Source organism: Macadamia integrifolia, chromosome 11, assembly GCF_013358625.1.
Source record: "Macadamia integrifolia cultivar HAES 741 chromosome 11, SCU_Mint_v3, whole genome shotgun sequence".
NCBI lineage: Eukaryota > Viridiplantae > Streptophyta > Magnoliopsida > Proteales > Proteaceae > Macadamia > Macadamia integrifolia.
In genome coordinates, this window is record NC_056567.1 from 27,951,079 (window position 1) to 27,968,271 (window position 17,193).

General features: G+C 36.8%; 1 protein-coding gene across 4 annotated transcripts in view; it reads right to left on the minus strand.

The window, feature by feature from the left end:
• The window catches only part of LOC122094388 (sister chromatid cohesion protein PDS5 homolog A-B), a 110,951-nt gene that overhangs the window by 19,909 nt on the left and 73,849 nt on the right, over positions 1 to 17,193 (minus strand). The window lies entirely within an intron of this gene.

A 17,193-nucleotide genomic window follows, 5' to 3' on the forward strand; every position in this document is an offset into this window, starting at 1 on the left:
AAAAAAAAAAAAAAAAAAAAAAAAAAAACCCATATGTGGGGTTTAATAAGCTAAAACCATGAAAGCCCATATTATGGGATTTAATGAAATAAACCCATTATGTGAGCCCCTCTTCTCTTTTTGCCTTATTTCTGATTCTAATCATAATATATATGGTTTCTTTGTACTCTCTACTTAAGTTTGTACATATTTCATGGATTGTGCATCTATTTTTACTTATGCTCTATATTACCAACTGAATTTCTATATTTTTAGAATACTTTTATGGTAGAAATAGATAGAAATAGATGTTGTCTATATCTTTATGCATTATTTTAGAATACCTGTGATGCTTGGATAACAATTTATGTTAAATTTAAATTGAAAGTGTATAATTCTCAATTTTAAATGTGTTTGGGGCATCAATGATTATGTGATTAAGTTGGATGGGAGTATCCATAGGTACACATTTTTCTTGATCACAATAATTATATATGTTGGTCTTAAACATAATCGTATCACACATTCAATTTAAATTTCAAACTTTAGGGTCTTATGATGATCGTTATATAACGGTCAAGATAGAATGAGAATATCCACAAGTATACATTCTTGATTGACTGCGTTGATCTATATATGATAATTTAACAGTTAAATGGGATGGAAATATCCACAAGTATACATCTTATTTGACCATTTTGATGACTTAAATATTTTACCCTAATGATGTCTTCTATCTAATGTAAAGTGAACCATTAGCATGTTACCATCTCGATCCCACATGATAGATTGTAATGATGCAATAGGTTACTTTTCTAGAATTTTAATATTCTATTATTGAAACTCAAAGCATGATGATTGATATACAAATATTATTTACTCTTATTCATAGGTTCAACACCTATCCCTATTTCAAATAACGTGCCACTTCTGAATGGATCAAACTTTAATGACTGGCATGAATAACTTATTTATTACCTTGCTGCCATGGATCATGATTATGCCTTACGTAATGAGAAACCTGTTGCTCTCACTGATGAGAGCACTGATGATGAGGTTACATTACATAATTAGTGGGAGCGTTCCAACCGTCTTTGCCTTTTATATATCAAGAAGACGATTAGCAAGACTATCAAAAGCTCCATACCAACTTCTGAAAATGCAAAGGAATACCTAATCAATGTAGAGAACCATTTTGCTACTACTGATAAATCTTTGGCTGGGACTTTGATGACCAAACTAGTAACAATGAAGTATACTGGTACTAATGGGATATGAGACCATATCTCTGAAATAGCAAGTATCTATGCACAACTAAAACCCCTCGAATTGATAATGAATGAAGGTTGCATTGTCCAAATCATTCTGACTTCACTTCCTCCTCGTTTTGGAGCATTCAAGATCCACTACAATACAAATAAAGATAAGTGGACTCTGAATGAACTTCAGAGTATGTGCGTCCAAGAGGAAAGGAGATTGAATGACGAGGGAGTGTCAATTTTGTATCCAACCAAAATAAAAGGAAGAGAGGAAATTTTAAAAAGAACAATGCATCAAAGAAAGCCTCCAATCCAAAGTCTGATGACAAGGAAAAGAAAACTGACAAGTTGAAGTGTTTCTTCTGTAATAAAGTAGGACATCTTCAGAAAGACTGTCAGAAACGCAAGACTTGGTTCGAAAAGAAGGGTAATGATTCTATCCTAGTATGTTTTCAAACTAATCTTGTTGATGTTCCTTGTAATACTTGGTGGATTGATTCAGGAGCAACTGTTCATATTTCTAATTCTATGCAGGGCTTTCTTACAACCCAGAAGCCAAATCAAAGTGAGAGTGTCGTCTACATGGGAAACCGGCAAGAGTCTGAAGTTCGATCCATCGACACTTATAGACTCATTTTGGACACTGGATTCTTATTGGACCTTATGGATACTCTTTATGTTCCTTCTATTTTTAGAAATTTAGTTTCATTATCGAGACTTGATTGTGAAGGTTTTAAGTTTAATTTTGGTGATAAGGTTGTAAACGTTTTTAAAAACACCAATCTAGTTTGCACTGGATATTTATGTGATAGTCTTTATAAACTTAATTTGGATTCTAATTTTTCTAAATCCATTCTTGCACTGCATGTGAATGTTGGATCAAAGCGTAAATCTAACAATGATGATTCCTCATCCCTATGGCGTAGACGTTTAGGTCATATTTCTAGACCTAGAATGGAGAGGTTAGTGAAGCATCAAATATTGTCAAATCTAGACTTCACTGATTTCACCACTTGTATAGATTCATCAAAGGTAAGCAATCTAAGACAAATAAAGTTGCTGCCAAAAGAACCAATTCACTTCTGGAATTGATACACACTGACATTTGTGAAGTCTGCTTATTAAAAGAAAAATCTGATGCTTTAAATGCTCTTGAAGTGTTCTGTGCTGAAGTCGAAAATAAGTTAGACACAAATATTAAAACTGTGAGATCTGATAGAGGAGGTGAATATTATGGTAGACATATTGATGTAGGGCCAAGTGAAGGACCATTTTCCCGATTTCTTAAGTTGAAGGGTATGACCCCCTGAATACACAACTCCTGGTACACCTGAACAAAATGGGGTTGCAGAAAGACGCAATCGTACCATCACAGATATGGTACGTAGCATGATGAGCAACTCCTCATTGCCTGAATTCTTATGGAGCGAAGCATTAAAAACAGCTGTGTATATCTTGAACCGGGTTCCTAGTAAGTCTGTTCCTAAAACTCCTTACGAGTTATGGAATGGAAGGAAACCTAGTTTGGGGCATTTACATGTATGGGGCTGTCCTGCTGAAGCTAGATTGTACAATCCATATGAAAGAAAACTTGACCCTAAAACCATAAGTTGTTACTATATTAGTTATTGTCAGTGGTCAAAGGGTTACAAGTTTTATGCACCAACACACAGTACCAGAATTGTGGAAACTCGAACTGCTAGATTCTTAGAGGATGGTAACATTAGTGGGAGTGAGAAACCACGTAATGTGGTATTTGAAGAACATCAAATTTCTTTACCGACTTATGTACATCATGATAACATTGTTGTTCCACGGGTGACTGTTCATAATGATCTAGTGGAACAACAAACTATAGAAGATGTACATATTCATCATGATGATGTTGTCCCACAAGTAACTATTAAAAATGATCCTATGGAACAACAAACTATTGAAGATGTATCACTCCATAATGTAGTTACCACTGATAATACTATGAATGTTTCTCAACTGGAAATTCAATGAAGACCTCAGAGGGTTTGAAGGTCTGCTATTTCCGATGACTATATAGTATATCTCAAAGAATCATAATTTGATATTGGAATCAAGAATAACCCATTAACCTTTTCACAGGCTATAAACGATAATGATTCTCTTAAATGGGTAGATGCCATGAAAGATGAGATGAAGTCCATGAGTGATAATGATGTCTGGGATCTCGTTCAATTACCAACGGGCTTTAAGGCAATTGGTTGTAAATGCATATTTAAAACCAAACGTGACTCGAAGGGTAATATTGAGAGACATAAAGCTAGACTAGTTGCAAAGGGATTCACTCAGAAAGAAGGAACTGATTACCATGAAATCTTCTTTCCTGTCTCTAAGGAGGATTCTATGAGAATCATATTGGCATTAGTAGCTCATTATGATCTAGAACTTCACTAAATGGATGTGAAAACTGCATTCTTGAATGGGGATTTAGATGAGGAAGTCTATATGAATCAACCTGAGGGATTTAGTGATCAAGGAAAATAAAATCTAGTGTGCAAACTTAAGAAATCCATATACGGACTTAAACAAGCTTCCAGACAGTGGTATATTAAATTTAACCATATCATTGTTTCTTTCGGATTTGTTGAGAACACCTTTGATAGGTGTATATATCTGAAACTTAGTGGGAGTAAGTTTATATTTCTGGTCTTATATATGGATGATATTTTACTTGCTAGTAATGATTTTGATTTGTTGAGTGATACAAAGACCTTTCTTTCTAAGAACTTTGAAATGAAAGACATGGGTTTAGCTTCTTTCGTTATCGACATTGAGATATTTCGTGATAGATCTCGTCGGATACTTGGGCTATCACAGAAAACCTATATTAACAAAGTTTTGGAAAGATATGGTATGATGAATTGCAAATCAGATGTTTCCCTCATTATCAAAGGAGATAAGTTCAGTCTAAATCAATGCCCAAAGAATGATCTGGAAAGAGCACAAATGAAGGATATTCCTTATTGTTCCGCAGTTGGGAGTCTTATGTATGCAATGACTTGCACTCGTCCAGACATCAGTTTTGTTGTTGGTATGTTAAGCAGATATGTGAGTAATCCTGGCATGGATCATTGGGTTGCAACAAAGAAGGTGATGAGGTATTTAAAGGGGACTACGGAGTACATGCTTACTTACAGAGCATCTGATCGGTTAGAAGTGATCGGATATTCAGACTCTGATTATGCAGGATGCCTCGACAGTAGAAAATCTACATCAGGATACATCTTTCTACTTGTTGGTGGGGCGATTTCTTGGAAGTCCAAGAAACAGACATGTGTCTCTACTTCTACTATGGAAGCAGAGTTTGTGGCATGCTTTGAGGCCACATCTATGGCAATTTGGTTACGGAACTTTATCTCAGGACTTTGGGTTGTCGACACCATTTCGAAGCCACTGAGAATGTATTGTGACAATGTTGCTGCCGTATATTACTCCAAGAATGATAAGCATTCAAGTAGAGCAAAGCATATTGGAGTAAAATACAATTTTGTAAAGGAATCAGTTCAAAAACAAGAAGTGTCTATTTCACACATCAAGACAAGTCTGATGATTGCTGATCCTATGACCAAGGCATTAGTGCCTAAACACTTTACAGATCTTGTAATGGATATGGGTTTATGTAAAGTTTGATGTAATGGTCATATTATATTAGCCATTTTTACTTATTTATTTAAATGATCATGATATTTGTTGTTTCTGAATATTTCTCACTTTATTATCGTGTGTACACATTTTGTTTAATATATGTGAGATATTATGCTGGACCATTTACTTATAGACTTTTCTAGTCTATTCTCTACTTTTGCACCTGTTTGGATGAAGTTATTAGTGTTGTGACTATGGAAGGGAGTATGTCGTTATATAATGTATAACCGCCATGATCCACATTAGTAGTTTTGTTCAAATATGGTATTATGATTGTGATGACATAAAGTTGATGGGTTTATTTTCAAATACTGCAGTATGATGTTAGAATCCAAATTATGTTTGAGATTATAATTATGTGGTCATATGATTCAAGTGGAAGATTGTAAGAATATTCTCTAGATTATTCTCTATTATTGTCCCATATACCAATTAGGTTATTGACCGATACTAATCTCATAGAATTGGATTCCAAATAGGAAACCCACTCCTCGTCAAATTAGGGAAAAGAGTCCTATCCTATTTGCACACATTGATGGGACGGTGCAAAACTTTACATAATAGGACTCTAGGTCCTTCCTCCTACTCTAACGTCAATCTCATTATTGGTTCCATCACCAAAAGAGCATTAAGGGAGCTAGTGGGAGAAACCTAGAAGATCCATTGTGTTCGTGATTGGGATTGCAGGGATAAAGATACAGGAAGAATATAATGGCGGCAAATTCTTCACAGTCGATGGTGAACGATATGCGTCGACCCTTATAGTTTAATTTTGTGATTCAATGATTGTATGGCAAGATCTTATCTGTTGTTATTAGTAGGAATAATAGCCTTCATTCTCATCCATATATCCTACACTCTCTTTCCTCATTAAAACCTCCTCTATTGGCCGATTCAGGTGTAATGGAAATTACATAACTTTAGCATTGTATCGATCACTAAAATAAAAAAAAAAAAAGAGCGAAAATTTATTATAAATACTCAAAAAGCTGAGAAATGTATAGTGCAAAGAGAGTAGAACCCTATCACATGGAATATTAAAAAAGGAAGAAAGAATGATAGCAAATAGAGTGTATCCACATCAAGACAAAAAGGGTGCCAAAAGAGTGCACCGCCCCTCATTGAAGATGTTCGCACGTGCCCTCCCATGTGTTTACAAGGGCCTGCACAGTGATAAGCAACATGAGGAAGACGGGAAGAGAAAGAGAAGGTATCGGAGAGATTCAAGAGAATTTGACGAAGAACGACATCGGGAGAAGGGATGTAGAATCCGTCAATGGGGTGGTAGTATTGGTTGTGGTCCAAAGGGTTTGTGAAGGTCGGAAGGTTTTGCAGGTAGTCGGAGAGGTGCGGAAATTTTTGAAGCTGAGGGTTCAGAGATGGAAAAGTGATAACAGAATGATTCTCAGAAGATTCTCGGTTCTCAAATGTTCCTCAAGTTTGAATTAAGTTTGAATTTTGAACTTCTAGTTGACCGATTCTCAAGTGGTCTCTTTAGAGTTTCAGATAAACTCAACTACCTCAAACCTTATCCTCTCAGGGGTTGATCCAGTCTTGTGGGTGAACGTTGTACATAACAGTCATGTATTTAGTTGCTATTTTCTTGTAACAGCTCCACAAAATCTGTAACATACCACTCATATATTACCAATGTAATCCAATAGAAGAAATACGTTGGAATTCAAATACAACACTCAGTTTTTTCAAAAAGAGAGGCTTTCTATTAGTTGGTTCAGCTTCTCCGGCTGTCCGCCGCCAGAGGTGGTATTGGGAGAGGGATTTTCAAATGGGAATCAGTCATGGCGAGTAAGGTGAAGAAGATGATGGAAAGATTGATGAATGAATTTATGTATGTATCAGAGATTCAGAGGAGATAGGATTTGGGAACATGGGAGTAATGGCAGAACGAAAAGGATCAAAATCCTCTGTTTTTCCCATCTATGTTTTTCCTTGTTTTGCTATCTGCCAAACGTGACACGTGGACAATAAGGAGACCAACGGTCAAGATTGGGTGAGGATTATTACATCCGGTGCGTTAGTCTTAAAGTTGTCCATGTGTTGCATTCTGCAGGTAGCAAAACAAGGAAAAACAGGGATGAGAAAAACAGAGGATTATTTTCCGAACGAAAATGGAGCTTATTATTGTCGCCGGCAGCAGTACGTGGTGAGGAACCATCATGACAGGTGGAAGAAGCTTTGGTTACCTTTCATCTTTCTTCTTCTTTTGACACGTTTACAAATAACTTAGTTACCGCCATTAATGCAATATGAAAATCAAATTCTGAAGCTTTTCACCGTCGGCGGGGCTTTGAGCCTTGAGGGCATACTACGTAGGGGTGGCAATTGGTCGGTGACTGGTTTTGGTTTGGTTTAATCTATTTTAAAAATCAAATCAATAAGGATGTACTAATTTTGATTTGGTTTTAGTTGGATTTTGATTTGATTTCAGTCTACCAAATAAATATATCCAAAAGTATAAATATTTTTTTTTAATGAGTTTCAGGGGTTGGTGTCGTTCCTTATCAGCTTATTTCGAGTTTGGTTTGGTTTTTTATATTTGATTCAGTGTCTTATCAGTTTCAATGTGATCCGATTTGGTTCCTGTTTTCAAAAACCCTAGTCCAAAACATGATTCAGTAAGCTTATATCGGTTTGATTAGGTTCAATTTTAATTGGGTCAGTTTGGTTTTGTTGGTTCATGCTAGGTTTTGATAAAATTGTATCTTTTTTTCTTTAATCAGAATATTATCTGGGACCGGAAAAGCCCCTAAAATTTTATTAAATAGAGAAACAAAATAATAAAAAAACAAAGGAAGAAGGGGACATAACCGCGCCTTACCCCAACCATGAGATACAAACCACTTTGACACTCCCATAACTCAAAGAAAACCACTATGGCACTCCCATAACTCAAAGAAAAACCTCCAAAAGGGGAAAAATTAAATTTTAAAAATTGGTAATCCCGCTTTATTCTCTCGAATGATGTAACTAATATTAGATGAGAGAAAATTATCACCATGGAAACTAAATTTATAGTAGATTCACATACAAAGTTAACTATGAGCTCTCAGGAATCTCAGAGGTTGATTACTTCTTAAAACAAATACCAGCAGCTCCATGAGGTACATCATCTATAGGAGATGAGTCTCACAATCAGGGAGGAGTCAGAATTAATATAAAAGTCGAAGAGACCCAAATTCTTACACAATACCAAGCCATCTCTAAGGGCTATCATCTTCACCACTGAAAGCTGTCAGAGCATTCCCATTGTTGTTTCTAATAATGCCTCCCTCACCATTAATACCAGGAGTCCCCTTGTTAGCATCATCCATAGACAATTTCCTCTTCCATGCCATTGGACGCCCAACGCACATCCGACCGTTGAGAAAATTCTAACGTGCAACCCAAAACACTAACTTGCAGCCCCAGATCCTTCCAACCACCATATGTGCATTGGACCTCAAATTAATGTCGCTGGATATCTTCAAAAATATTGAGTTTCCAGCATATTCTAAAAATAGATTATGAGGGTTTTCCTGTGGTATCTATTAATTGAAGCATACAATAGACATGAGATTATGGCTTCAATAGCGGAATTTAAAAAATAAATAAATAAAAATAAAAAATGGAATTTCAAGCTCTTCGAATCGGGACATGCTGTGGTCCCTATAATTTAATTTGAGGCTTTTCCAATGGTCCCTGGAGACATAGAATAGCTGGGTAATAGATTAAGACTTCAATATTATCTTTAAATCCCTCTGGTTTCAGGCTCTCTGTAATCTCTTTTCCAATGGTCTCTAATCTCTATTGATAGAAACATAGAACAGGTAAGAGATTCTAAGGGTTGAACAATATATCAAAATCACTTACATTTCATTGTCACTACAACTTTGAGTGGGATAGTGGTAATCAGGAGTACAACTTTGGCTCGGCAACTCTCATCTCGATCCAGTCCGACAAGGCCTCGGCTGGGCGTTTCAGCCGGCGAGCTAGCACAGGGCTTAGATTTCTAGGCCTTGGTTTGAACCTGGGCTGTTCCCGTATATAAAAAATATAAAAATATGACAGAGAGTACACAAATATATCTTAAAAAGGAAAAGTACACCCCAGCCCTGTCTAACCCTGAAATGGCAAAAATAGGAACTATCAAGATCAATCAAAGTCGGGCTAAGCTTGAGATATCGAACCCGACCTCGAGTTACTCCGGGTTTGCATTGAGTTATGGGTTGCAGCATTGGGCTTGGGTTTTGAAAAACGCACTTCAGCCAAGCGAGTGCACCTTTGGTGGGAATTCAGGCTCTTCAACAAGGAGTGGAAAGAAAAATATAGAGGGGACAGGGAGGGGGAGAACTTATGTCTTTCCATCATGATTGTTACGAGAAAAGACAATATTTGAGCATGTGTAGAGTATAGTTATTCTCAACATATGTGAAGAGGATTCGGATGAGAAGTTGATTTTCAAGAGAAGTTATGCAAAAGCTTTGTCGCCTTAGGGAGAAAGTTTTCCTCCACCGAATGTAAAGAAAAATGATGGATATCAATGGTTGTGAATGTCTACCTCTTCTCTATTTATGAATAATCAAATATACCCCTAACTGTTACCCAATCCCCCATGGAGACTTTGTAAACCCCTTGGTTCATCCCTTTACTATGGGTGTAGGAAAACTCAGTCTTCTCTCTTTGTCTCTCTATTAATTTCTTTGTCATTTCTCTCTATCTGTTCCTTTTTCAATGGTTTAGAGTTGATGTTGTCATCCCGGCTCCCATTCAATGGTTTAGAGACTTGATTAATTGTCTTGTTCAGATGGTATGAAATTCTAGGAAGGAGGGAGGGGGATCCACCCTTCGCCCTTTACTACCACAAAGGGGGAAGTTGAAGAAGACCACAAACGAGTGACCAAAAGAAAGAGATACGAGAAGGACACAAAAAAGACATAACTACCGGTGACGACGTCGTTGACGTCGACGAGGTCTTCATTCTATTATTATTTACATGGCTCCAAAGTAGGTCTTCATTTTATTATTATTATTATTAAAGAAAAGGTTGGGTATATCAGCTGGCGTATCTACCATTATATCCCTCTCCTATTATTATTATTATTATTATTATTATTATTATTATTATTATTATTATTATTATTAGGGTTTAGGTGTCCTCTAAACTAAGGGTGTCAATTGGTCTGGTTAGGTCGGTCTCGGTCGGGCCTAATTGGGCTTCATGGGTCTATACCCTTTGGCCATGATCTGCTTATTTAAGGAATGAGTTGGTCTCGATCGGTCTTGTGTCGGGCTCAATTGACCTTCGGATTTTAATTGAGCTTCTCTTTATCAAACTATAATCAGGTCTTAAACAAGATAATGTACCAAAAAAACCTTAAACGTATGATCTTTAATTGTCTTAAATTTAAAAAGTTTTTATATATTTTATATCACATGATCAACAATTTAGAAAAATATATTACACTTAATTATATTAAAAAATTGATAAAAATATCAATATGTATCATATTCTATAGGGGAAAAAAAAGAGTAAAATATACATATAAACAGTTAAACTAAACGTGTCAGGCAATGTCAGAAGTATAAATGAGTCAGGCCAGTTGGATAACCATCGATCTTACTCCTTGTATCATTTACTACCTATTTATAAACGGCTCAAACTTGAGGCTGGCATATTTAATAATCAATGCATGTGAATAGTCTGAATTCAAACTTGAGGCTGGCATATTTAAAAAGAGAAGGTAAAATGACTTACACATTGGTATGTGATGGTAGCATAGGGGTTGGACCGGTATGACTCGACCGGTTGTAACCCGATGGATGGACCCAACTTGGAGTATATATATATGTACTATCATCTTGTTGAGCAAGAACTATAAGATTTAGGGTTTTTCGTTTTAAGGTTTCTGGTTGGACGTTCTTCTCACGAATTCAGGTATTCTTGAGAGATCTCCGTTGTAATCTTCTTTCAATATAGTGAATCACCTTCTTCGTCATCCGAGGACATAGCACACCACATCAGTGTGTGAACTTATTTTGCTTTTCTTCATGTTTTTTTGGTGTTTGTTCTAACGACCTTAGATTACAAATTAATAATTCTTAGGTCACACTTGGATGAGATTTTAACTTTAAGATTTAAGTATCCCCAAAAGATAGATTTAAGTATCCCCAAAAGATTCTAGAATCCCAATTTGTATTTGTCCCCAAGAATCCATGCAAAACGGTTGATTTTAGCAAAGATATAATAATCACACATAATCATCATAAAAGCCTAAGAATAGCACCCTTAGTCGGTTCTAAACTATTACGATCATCCCAGTTCTATTTGATGTTATGATATGGTTTCAAATCAGGTCCCATGTTAACTAAAATTTAGCCATGGTTACATAAATTAAAACAAAATTCATGAGGTATAGTACAATAATATATAGTTCTTGTCTCTCCACTCTTAACCCTTTTTCTCCCCCACTCTCTTTCCGTTTTTTGGCCTCCATTCATTGAGGGGGTTAGGTTGGGATCAGGGGAGATAAGTAGGGGGAAAATAATCCTCTGTTTTTCTCATCCCTGTTTTTCCTTGTTTTGCTATCTACATAACGCGACACGTGGACAACTTTAAGACCAACGCACCGGATGTAATAATCCTCACCCAATCTTGACCATTGGTCTCCTTATTGTCCACGTGTCACGTTCTGCAGGTAGCAAAACAAGGAAAAACATGGATGAGAAAAACAGAGGATTTTGATCCTAAGTAGGGACCCTATCTGATATTCTTATAGGAGCGGTGGGGGTGCCACACTGTCAGTCACACTGAGCAACGACGTTCAGTACGTACAGAAGTTACATTGAGAGCGTAAGTCATAGTCTTAAAACATCCTCTTAATTACTTGCATCTGAATGATATATACCTCTATAGGTTTATTTCTTTTCTGGGTGTTTAGATTTTGGCCTAACTAATCTCTCAAATGAATGTATACATCCCACACACGGGAGTTGGGTTAGCACCAACTTTTATGAAAACTATAGAAATCATAGGGCTGGCCCCAAGGGGGGACGGGGAGTCGAACTGAAGTATTTAGAACTTCAAAGCTTTATTTTTTTGTCCCTTGTCTCATTCCTAAAAGTCATTTCAGATGAGAATATAAAAGGATTTTCAAAAATAATTTAGAAGCGATAATATTTTAAATTGAATACAAAGGATAGGGAAAACTCAAAAAGTGTAAAAAAAGAAAATCAAAATTTCACATACCATTGTGGAGACTTTTTTCATGTAAGGGATGTACCGGATTTATATCCAAGCATGCTTGGCCGAATATAAATACAAAAAATAATCTTGATGCTGCACCTTCGGCATTGTCATCAATAGAGCACAAAGGGACCACAAATTGACTAAGAAATCCACCTTTGACATAGCCATCAATAAAATACTCTAGACGAAAAATGAAAGGAATCAACTAGAGAGGAATCAAAATCTGGATCTCGTTTGCACTGAGCATCCCAGAAAATCTCATCACATGCAAAAAGAACATGGAGAGGACCATGTTTGAGACATCTGCGGAATTACACTCTTCTTGGGAAGCAAATCCGCAATAGTGTTCACTTCTCTAAAGAAGTGAAAATTTTTCCAACTAATCTGTGTGAGAGAGAGATACTGATACTATGCTATTTTTGTTGAAAAATCCATGGAATCTTATGATTGTTTACACAAGAGACTACAACATTCGAGTCACATTCAATCCATAATTGAGAAATAATTCTTTTTATCCAAATTCAAATCACAGAGTAAAGCATCTACTTAAGCATAGAAGTTTGATTCAACTCCATAGCACTTGCGCAAGTAATACCTGGACTACCCATAGACCATGGTTCCCTGTTGGGATTGGGATTGGGATTTTGGGATCTGCGAGACCCCCCCACCTTACTGGATTGGGATCCTTTCCAACACGGCCGACCCTTCAATGATCCGTCCAAGGGCTGAGGGTGTTTGGATACACATCCCCAAATTTTAGTAGATGTTGAAATGTGTGACCTCCCCCCCTCCCCCCGGGCCCCTTGGATGATCGTTGAAGGAGCGTGAGGGTGCAGTCATTGGAGAGGAGCCTGATCCCCACTACTGCCCATTATGAGAAAACCTGACACTATCTCGATGGGGAAAGGACCGCAACCCTTTATTGTTTAAAGCAAACTACAAACACTCTCTCTCTCTCTCTCTCTCTCTCTCTCTCTTCCTTCTGTGATTCAAAACAAAAAAAGAAAAAGCATTGAAGGAGAGGAATAGAGGAGTAGAAAAATGTACAAGATGAATAAATGAAGGGTATTTGTGACAGTCATTCACCTGAGACTGAGAAGAGGGCCTGAGTCCTGACTACTGGTGTGGGTGCATGGTTCTGGAAGACCTGCATGGCTCCCCACATGCCAACTAGGAACAGTGTCATACGATTTTGACATAAGCTTCTTAGATGGCATTCAGGGAGCCAGGCAGATAGATCATTAGATAGATCAATCCCCTTCAGCTAGATAACTTGTATCGTCTAGGCAAAAGTTGCAGCATCTTCTACTTTTGATCAGTCCACTTGAGCCGGTTGACCTTTCCATGTCCACAATTGGTTGGCCGGAACCCACCAAAACCTATACATAACACAACAAAAGTGGACCAACATGAGAAACTAATGTTTACATGGAGAGAGTAAGTGCTTCTGATCTCAACTCCTTCTGGGATTCCTCCTTCCTACTAATGACTTATATGAGCTGAAGAAGGATGATTTCATCTTTCAAATAGAACTCGCTTGATGAAATCATAACTTACTTGACTATCAAATAAAGAAGAAGAAGAAGAAGAAGAAGAAGAAGGCACTTCCTTTAACTACTAAGGGAACAAGATAACTCTCAAGTCGAATCCAAAGGTAAGCTTGACTGACTTGCACCAAGTCGAATCCAAAGGAAAATCTGATGAAAAAAAAGGTTAAAACCCACCAATAGAGAAAAGAGGTTGACATGATTTAGGGCTACTCACACATTTATCTATACTTGGAGCTGAAGATTTGTAGAGCCAAGCATCACTGTGAAAGTGGTTCTCTGTCTGGGAGAGCGGCCTAACCCAGTACCTTGTGTATCTCTCTCTCCTCTTCAACACAAAGGGTAGAAATGTCTTTGTACATGAGAGGAGATAGATGGGCACATAAGAGCACTGGTGTAGGCCTCGCTTTGCACAAAGTTCTTTTTTCATTTAATTAATTAGTGGAAACTAATTAAAAATTGGACAAGTTTTACTTGAACCAGTGGCTGAACAATGGGAAGTCCAGATGTGACCCCCTCTCTTTCCCCTTTTGTTTGGAGTCGCGATGTGCCATTGTGCATGGTGAATGGATTCTTATCCACTATTGCCTCAGGAAAACTTGGTCCTCAAAATTTTCATAAAATCTACTTTTTCAAAATTTTTTCCCCCAACAATACGTATGCACACTGTTATAATGCTATTCCTATAAATACTAATAGAGAAAAAGAATATCCACTACTGTTCCATACCCCAGACAACACATGGGAAGTGGACTCATGCTGTGAAAAGACTCTCATGCCCAAACTCCATTTTCCCATATGTCTTGGCATAGGGAACATTAGTGGGTAGCGTTCCTTCACCAATAATAAAATATTACATTTTACACCATTATAATGGTTAATTTTTGTATAAAATATTAAAATATTTCTTTCCAATGAGGGTGCGGGCGTTTGTGCCTTAATCCGGGGAGGTGATGCACCCCATCCTAAGCACTCTTAAGTACAGTATATTCCATTTCATCCAATGGAATCCTCAAAATAGAATCTGTTTCTGTCAAAATCTGTTTGATGCTCAATTAGTTGGGTTGGACTCCTTTCGAATTTTTTAGGTGATTTTCACTCGTACAAAAAACTTCTGTGGTGAGACAGTGAGCGGTAATGAGGATCTAACGGTCGGGATACTTATCGAGATCCTCCTAGCCATTATATCCTCACTACCACTCATCGTTCACCATAGTGGATTCAAATCCTTTTCACCCTCGGTTTCCCCAAAATTCCTTTGATTTTGTTTCGGTTAATAGTAGCCCTTAAAATAGAATCTTTTTTAATGTAAGTGCAACTGACACCGAATCAGTGTTCTTGGAAACATCTGCCAAGAATAGATGACTTGTTAGAGTGTCGATTATTCCAATGTTCTATGACCTGTTAGAATGTCATTGGATTCTATATGCCCATATCAGCTTGGAACTATACTTGACATTATCCCTATTGAGGGTACATAGGCAGATTGATATACAAGTTTAGTCCACCTTTTTTATACGTCCCTAGTAAGGCTTCGTAGGTAGCTTGATAATGTAATGTCAAGTTTGATCATTTCGATCAATCCAATGCCGTTTGTCAAAACATTGCTCACAAATGATGCCAACACTCTTAATCAAGATTTAAAAACCTTGTGTTCGTGGGAAAAAAAAATTAAAAAACCAGGTTCCTTGCCCCTTATTTTATGTATTATTTATGTAAATTTAGTAACTTTTACTAAAAAAAAAATCAAATATTGAAAATTGGTAGAGATATAAAATTCTATCAATAATTCTTTGTTTTTAGTTTTCAACAAGTCCCTCTAACAGTAAGTAATGTGTTTCAAGTTTGAACATGAGGAAGCAATTCAACACTTTAACTGTAGTTATTTGTAAGGATTCTCTTATGCTAAGAAACCGTATTCGTCATGTTCCAAAGGTTTTCAAGGATTAATTAATATACATGTATATTAGACATTGCTCTCTAGATTTGTGGTAATTTTCTTGCATGTAGGCATTAGGTATTTATAGGTCTAAACGTATCCATACGTCTACAGGTACCTATATGTATAAGTATGTGTCTTTTCATATATGGGATATATTTGTTCTCTACAGTGTATGAACAAACGTATAGGTATCAGGTGTCAGTGTATGTATGTATCTAATATCCATACGTATGGGTGTGTTCTTGTATTATATACATGTATACATGTACTAATAAGTAAGTACATGTATCTTCATTCACATTCATGGAATTTGGTTTTTGGTTCCAAATTTTCAAATTGAAATTTCAAATTTTTGATCCAAAAAACATTTGACTAAAAAGTAAGGGAAAGAAGGACCCATGCCCACATCCACACCTGTACCTGAACCCCGACCCCAACCCCATCTACTCAGCTCGACGAGCGTGTGATTAAAAAAGCGTCCTAACAACCCCCACACATGAGAGTGGAGAGACTTCTCTATGAGGAACCCTATGTCTCTTAAAGACTAATTCCTATATATATACTTAAGGAAACTTTTACAAGTTTCCAATGTAGGACTAAACTTTAGCTCACATGCTTCACTAGTAACAAAGAACTTGAACAAAAGAAAAGAGTTATCATTTTGAAACTTATAATTCCAACAATTTCTTGTTAAATAAAATATGATAGCCAACGAAAGTGGTCAAACTCAAAAGCTAAAACTATTAGGTGGAAATAGCTCAATCGTATATATATAGACACGTCCAAGGTCCTAGATAACTGATGTGAGACTATAAATCTATAACTCCCAACATCTCAATTTGGGGTGAAACATTATCGTATCGTGCTGGATTTTTAGTAACCCCAGACCAACTCTGAGTCCCCTTAATTAGGTTCAGACCCTGCCCTAACTAAAGGTTAGAAATTTCTTATCTTAAATCGCCCTTAGGATTAGGCCGGGCCGACCTTGATTGGCCCTAACCATATCCCTCTTCCTCTCTCTCCCTCTATTTCATGTTCTTCATTGAGCGTATTATTCACTGAAATCTCAAAATGAAGTAACAAAGCACGCACACATTATTACAATGAGGAGAGTAATAAATATCTATTACTATTATTATTGTTTTCTTAATGTTATATATTATATTGTGTAACGATTAGGGTTGCTGATGTTATATATCTCTCTCTAGGATTCCAAGAAAGAAAAGAAAAGAGCATTGAAGGAGGAGGAGAAACAGAGTAGAAAAATATAAAAGATCAATAAATGAAGGTATTTGATACAGTCACCTTAGATTGAGAAAGGGGCCTGCCTGAGTACGGTGTGAATGAATGGCCCTGGAATGAATCTGCATGGCTCCCCAGATGCCAACTAGGAACAGTGTCAGTTGATTTTGACAAAAGTTTCTTAAATGCATGACACATTCAAGAAGTCAGGTAGATCATAGATCAATCGATCATCAACCCCCTTCAGCTTATTCAGACTTCTAATCAATCACTTTAGGATATGAAATGTGCATGCAGTGG